We start from the raw sequence: 6,683 nt of genomic DNA, 5'->3' as shown, positions 1-6,683 counted from the left end.
AAAAAAGATCTAAATGCAAGCAAAACATATCAACTAGGAGAATGAATGTTTCCCCAAGTTATCAGCTCATTGGCAATGCAGGAACTAAAACTCCATGGATTCTTAGAAAAATAGCATGTCTACCTTTTACGTCACCAGTTTAAAACTGCCGGTAAAGATTGATAACATCTGAGGTTCCACGCATGTTATTCAAAACAGATTAGAGTTCTGATTTAGTCGTGTCAGTTCCTACGGTGCTTTGTCAGTGGGCTTGGGACACGGAATAATTGTGCAGACTGTCATCTCGAGATGGACCAAGATCGTTTGGAGGAAACTTCACCGACCCAACTTCTACATGCTGCTGCTGGCTGTTGCGCCCTCATAACTCAAACCAGAAAAAAAGAATCAAAGAGACTAGAATTCCACCCTACGCTTCCTTCACTAAAGGTCACTCTTCGATGTTGATGAGATCTGTACCGCGATGAGACGCACCACCACGGAGGGATTTCCCATTCCTGTGATCTTCACAGACCTCATCCCTCGTTTCCAGTGATGTTATCAGCCTGGACTCCGTCAGCGTTATTCATACCAATCAGTAGCTGAGAAAATTGCACGGCCACCAAAATGCAGAGTCATTGTTCCGACGGGTCTGCTGGTGGCTTTTTGATCCCCCCCGAATGGTTTTGAAGTAGCAGATTCAGTGATGATTCTCCTTCTGATTGAATTAGCGCCCCATAGAAGTCTGATTCTTTCATCTTCCCTCTACTGTCTACCCTCCACTCACATGAGGATTTCAATTTAAAGGTGATCAAGAAAGCAACATCTAGTTTCAAGGAATAATTGTCTCTTTTGATGTGATCTGTTTTACATAAAAATGAATAAAGATGAACATTTATGGAGAAGCACTTGCCATTTGAAAGCGTTTTACAATCAGCAAGCAGTTTTGCTCTGAGCTTCTAGGGAAGGAAAATTAGTCTTCCTCCACCACCACCTCCTTCATCCCCCTACCCCCGCTTTTTTTTTTTTTTTTTTTTTTGTAGAAAAGACTAAATCCAAATGACCTAGACAAAACTTGAATAGCAAGTTGCTCATAGGGCTGTCTAGGACCAGGGGCCCGGTTTATGGAGCTCTGTGAGTTGAGGGGGTTTTTGTCTTATGATATACTTAAAAAGACAACATAACACAGCACTGTGTGGTAATATATATGACTGCATCTTTATCTATCCCTCTCTCCTTATGATTTCTTTGGCATACTAAGTCTATTTGCATCAACCCATACCATAACACTTTCACTCCAATTATTGTGGGGGCAGACATAAAATTTCATACAAAACTTAGTATATCTTTGTCCATCAAGCTGTATGTGCTGAACGTTACCAAAAGACATACATTTATCTTTTCAACTTTTTTGCCATTTCCCCATACCAAGGAGATCAGGAGCAGGAAAAAGCTTGGTGTATCAAATAGAGAAATGCATTACACACTGAAAGGGCTCTACTTTAAATATCATACTTTATCAAATGGAAAATCTACACAGTACAAATAGAAGAAGATACATTTTGAGAGTTTATTAAATAGAACAAGGGGTGCCTGGGTGGCTCAGTCGGTTAAGGGTTAAACATCTGGCTCTTGATTTCAGCTCAGGTCATGATCTCAGTGTTATGAGATCCAGCCCCATCTCACCTCCGTGCTCAGTGGGGAGTCTCTTCTCTCCCTTTCCCTCTACCCCATCCCCCATCTCTCTCATAAATAAATAAATAAATCTTTAAAAAAAAAAAAAGAACAAGCAATCCAGATCTTCTAATGCTGATATTTCTGCTCAATGCTTTCATCTTCTTTGACTTTTTTACATGATGTTGGATTTGAGATCAACACGCAGTGAGTTTTTATTATTTTTGAAAAGTAGAAAACAATGGTAGTCCCTCCTAGTTAACCCTGAACTTGAAAATAGATACATAGCAATTGAAGACAACAACAACAAACTCCTCGAACTTTCATTGGCACCTTTTCTACCAGGGTGGCAGCTGATGTTGAAAATGACATAAAAGGTGGAAACCCCCATCACACTCCCTGTCTATGCAGGCAGCTTTGCCTTCTGTTTCAGGTCTGTCTTTCAGTCCTTGAAAGTTACAATGTAAAGACTTGAAAACTAAAACTGAAAAAAAGAAAATCAAGATGTGTAGAAATAAAAATGAATGACTTTAATGCCCATAAACAGAAAATATTGTCATCCTTTAAATATTGGAGTTGTCTACTAATTTAAATCATCTTCTAATTGGATTTTTTTTTCTTAATTTGGGAAAGATAGCTGCCACATATTGGAATTATGTTCCTCAGAACACTAGACTCAACACATGCTTCTCAGTCAATGGTTTCTGTGTTGAAATGAGTTTGGAAGACAAAATCTATTTAGTTGCCTCAGGTATTATGGGCACAATTGCATAATAAAGACCAAGACATCATGCTCTAAAAGTGCCTGTTTAACTTTTTTTAACCCAGCCTCTTTCCAATATGTCCAATTACAAAACCTATTTCTTGAGAAACACTTATATAAGAAGTGGTATTCTTCAGAATACCCTTTGGAAACTCTGGTGTAAAACATGGTGAGTCAAATGAGTATTAAATTGTAATAAAAATAGACATAATTTAATCCTATTTTATATTTCTTTGAGTCAGTCATCTAACAATCCTGAATATAAAAATGATATAAATCCAGGGGCGCCTGGGTGGTTTAGTTGGTTAAGCATCTGACTCTTGGTTTCGGCTCAGGTCATGATCTCAGGGTTGTGGGATTGAGCCCCGCATTGGGCTCTGTGCTGGGCGTGGAGCCTGCTTGGGATTCTCTCTCTCCCTCTCCCTCTCCCTCTGACCCTCCTACCCCTGCTCTCTCTCTCTCTAAAAAAAAAAAAAAAAAAAAAAAAGATACAAATCCTTTGAAAATAACAATCATGTCTTAAATCCCTACTGCCTGCCACAGGATTTGATATCTAATAGATTTTTAAATAAATGATTTGGGTGGATATTTATATAATTACTATGATAGACCCTGAACTTCTCACTGCCTAGAATACTCTGCTCCCCACCTCTCTCGGCCTATCTGAATATTAGTCAGAATTCAAATGTTGTACTAAGAATCATTTCTTTAGTGAAGCCTTTTGCACCCCTACTTTGGAGTAGATCTCACTCCCTGTGCTTCCACAGAACTCTGGGATATCCTCCATTTTGTACATACAATATTCCATTACCATGGCCCATTTACCTCTTTGTCTCCACCATTAGAAGTATAAGTTCTTCAAAGACTGATTGATGGTATGCCCTTTATTTTCCATGTGGTGCCCTCATGACCACCTTCCATTTCTTTTGGCTCCACTCTAAGTCCAAGAGGCTCACCTTGACAGACTGAATACTGGGTCCTTGGGCTTGGAATTAGCCCATGGAAAGCACAAACAGGAAGTAAGAGAGAGAGGAGAAGTTGTAGCCAGCGTAGTTTTGCTCTATTGTCACTGTGCTTTGGGCCTTGGTTCTGGTAACTACAGTTCCTGCAGGGCAGCCTGTTCTCCACAGAGCTATTTGCAAGGAGCTCTGGTAACTGTTTCCTCCCCTTGTTCCTCTAAGCCTTGGGTGGTAATGCTTTTCCTTGTTACCAGTCACAGTGCCCTCAACATCCTCTCTTAAATCTGCTCACCAATATAAATAGTCCTTTAAGTCTCTGTGGTTGAACGATCCAAGTGGCGTTCTATTTCTTGACGCAGACCAGTCTCATACACCTGTCTTATTCATTGGAACCCAGTTTCTAGAACAGTACCTAGCGTATAATACATATGCTTCCAAACAACCGAAAAAAACCCTATGCTGAATTAAATGAGAATGAATTCTTTTACTGTTGTTATTAAATAAATTAAACCAAATAACAAAAATTAAAGTGCCAAATAACAAAGGTCAAAACTTTGGGGGCATTTGAAATACACACACACACACACACACACACACACACAGAGTATACATTATTCATGATTCTTTGTGTTTAGACATGAGATGTATTATAAATGATAGTTTTATTAAGCCTCCTGAAGCTGGTTAAACAATTACTATCACTGCTTTTATCTCCGAATTGTGCCAGGGATCAACATGTAAACTAATCAATACTTAAAACAGGAAAGAGGTTATAGTCACGAGCTAGAACCTAAAACAAGTTCCTTAAAGTTTCCTAGATTCATCGAGCACCTAGGAGAAATTAGTCTAGCGGATTTTAGCAAATTTAATATTGTCTTAGCATAGAGATGATTTACTCTAGTGATTCTCAACACTATGACTTCAATACCCCTTTTTATAATAGATGCCTCACAATTCTTTCTCTACTAAACAGAATTTATATATGATATAATGTATCCACATGCCAATTCTGAAGATCTATATAATAAGCTGACTATAACATTAAAGTTACATAAAGAAAAATAATGTTTAATAAAATATATTTCAACATATAAATGCTAGAGAATGACACCACCATAGAGGACATACAGAGTTCTTGGACCTTTATGTAGAATCATATGCAAGACTCATGCAGATGTGCTGTAATAGAACTCAAATACAGAAGTGGCATTGCCTTTGGTAATATGATTTTCTTATATGGGAAACAGGTCATCTTGTTAACAGCATTAGCTTTATTACTTTCCCTTTGTGTGCCTTGTCCTTCAAAACAGGAATTTGAAATGTTCACCTTAGTAGACTTAGTACCTGGTAAGAACCCACTGTTTCATTTTATCTGTTGCTGTCTAACAAATTACCCCCAATGGGTGAAAAAGAGTGGAAGATATGGGCTTCCAGTGATGGAATGGATAAGTCCTAGGAATAAAAGGCACAGCATAAGGAATATACTCAATGATACTGTAATAGTGATATATGGGGATAGATGGTAGCTACCCTTGTGGTGAGCACGGCATAATGTATAAACTAGTCAAATCACTATGTTGTACACCTGAAACTAATGTAACATTGTGTGTCAACCATACTCAAATTAAAAAAAAATAATAAGCAAAAGATAAAAATGAAAATAAAAAAAGAATTACTCGCAAATCTAGTGGCTTAAAACAACAATCTTGACTTACAGAATGAGAGCTCATACAATCCTCTCCACAAAAAGCAATGCTAAACTGGACAAAATTATCAAAAACAACCATACCAGTCCTTAGGAAATTAACCAGAGATATACAACAAATTGAGAAGTATTTATTCAAGAAAAATGACTAAATCTCAGGTAAAACTAGTGAGTATCTCTAAGACCAATTTTGTCTTTTCCCTCAGTTGGGTCAACATGTTAGATCTACTGGGGTGAGACAAGCCCTGGAAACCAGGAGCTTTGCTGCTAAAGAAGGCCAACTGGATTTGGAGCAGAATGTGGATAGATCCAGTGCCCCTGGGCATTGTCAGAGTAATGATCTTGATGGCAGATGAATGAGGAATGTTTGTGTCACAGCAAGTGTGAGGTTGAGACCTGGTTGGGGAAACTGTCAGATTGACAGGATACCTAGGAATTTAACAGTGAAAGCTGGATAATAAAACAACAAAAGGCCTTGATAAGCTCCCACATATTCCTGGTGGTCTGGAAGCCTGCACACATGCATAAACGTGCATACACACTAAGGAGAGAATGGAGAGGATCCTAGACATCCACATGAATCAAGTAGAGAGAAGGAAATAATGAAGACTAAAGTGAAAAGAAATAAATGGGAAGGAGAACAATTGAGATAATCAATGAAACCAAAAGTTAATTTTTTTTAAAGATGAGCAAAATTAACAAAGGTTCAGCTTGACAGGCCAGGCACAAAGGAAGAAGACTCACATGAACAAAATCAGGAATGAAGGAGAAGAAATCCAGACTAACATTACAGAAATTAAAAGCTTTATAATATAATACTATGAGCAACTGTGTGTCAACAAATGTATTATTTAGGTGAAATGACTAAATTCCTAGAAAGATAAAAATTAATAAAACTGACTCAAGAGGACAGCAAAGGAAACAGCCAACAAAACAAAGAGCCAACCCACAGAATGGGAGAAGATATTTGCAAATGACACTACAGATAAAGGGCTGGTATCCAAAATCAATAAAGAAATTCTCAAACTCAACACCCATAAAACAAATAATCAAGTCAAAAAGTGGGCAGAAGAGATGAACAGACACTTCTCTGAAGAAGACATACAAATGGCTAACAGACACATGAAAAAATGTTCATCATCATTAGCCATCAGGGAAATCCAAATCAAAACCACACTGAGATACCACCTTACACCAGTTAGAATGGCAAAAATGGACAGGGAAAGAAACAACAAATGTTGGAGAGGTTGTGGAGAAAGGGGAACCCTCTTACACTGTTGGTGGGAATGCAAGTTGGTAGAGCCACTTTGGAAAACAGTGTGGAGGTTCCTCAAAAATTTAAAAATAGAGCTACCCTATGACCCAGCAATTGCACTCCTGGGTATTTACCCCAAAGACACAGATGTAGTGAAAAGAAGGGCCATATGCACCCCAATGTTCATAGCAGCAATGTCCGCAATAGCCAAACTGTGGAAAGAGCCGAGATGCCCTTCAACAGATGAATGGATAAAGAAGATGTGGTCCATATATACAATGGAATATTACTCAGCCATCAGAAAAGATGAATACCCAACTTTTACATCAACATGGATGGGACTGGAGGAGA

The 6,683-nt window shown here is 38.3% G+C and overlaps 1 pseudogene; it reads left to right on the top strand.

The window, feature by feature from the left end:
* Positions 1-288: 288 nt before the first annotated feature.
* Positions 289-6,683, top strand: part of LOC144382179 (large ribosomal subunit protein uL6 pseudogene) — a 30,034-nt pseudogene continuing 23,639 nt past the window's right edge.

The sequence above is a fragment of the Halichoerus grypus genome, chromosome 6, assembly GCF_964656455.1.
Source record: "Halichoerus grypus chromosome 6, mHalGry1.hap1.1, whole genome shotgun sequence".
Classification (NCBI taxonomy): domain Eukaryota; kingdom Metazoa; phylum Chordata; class Mammalia; order Carnivora; family Phocidae; genus Halichoerus; species Halichoerus grypus.
The sequence above is the reverse complement of the archived record's forward strand: the minus strand, read 5'-3'. Positions and strand labels throughout refer to the sequence as shown.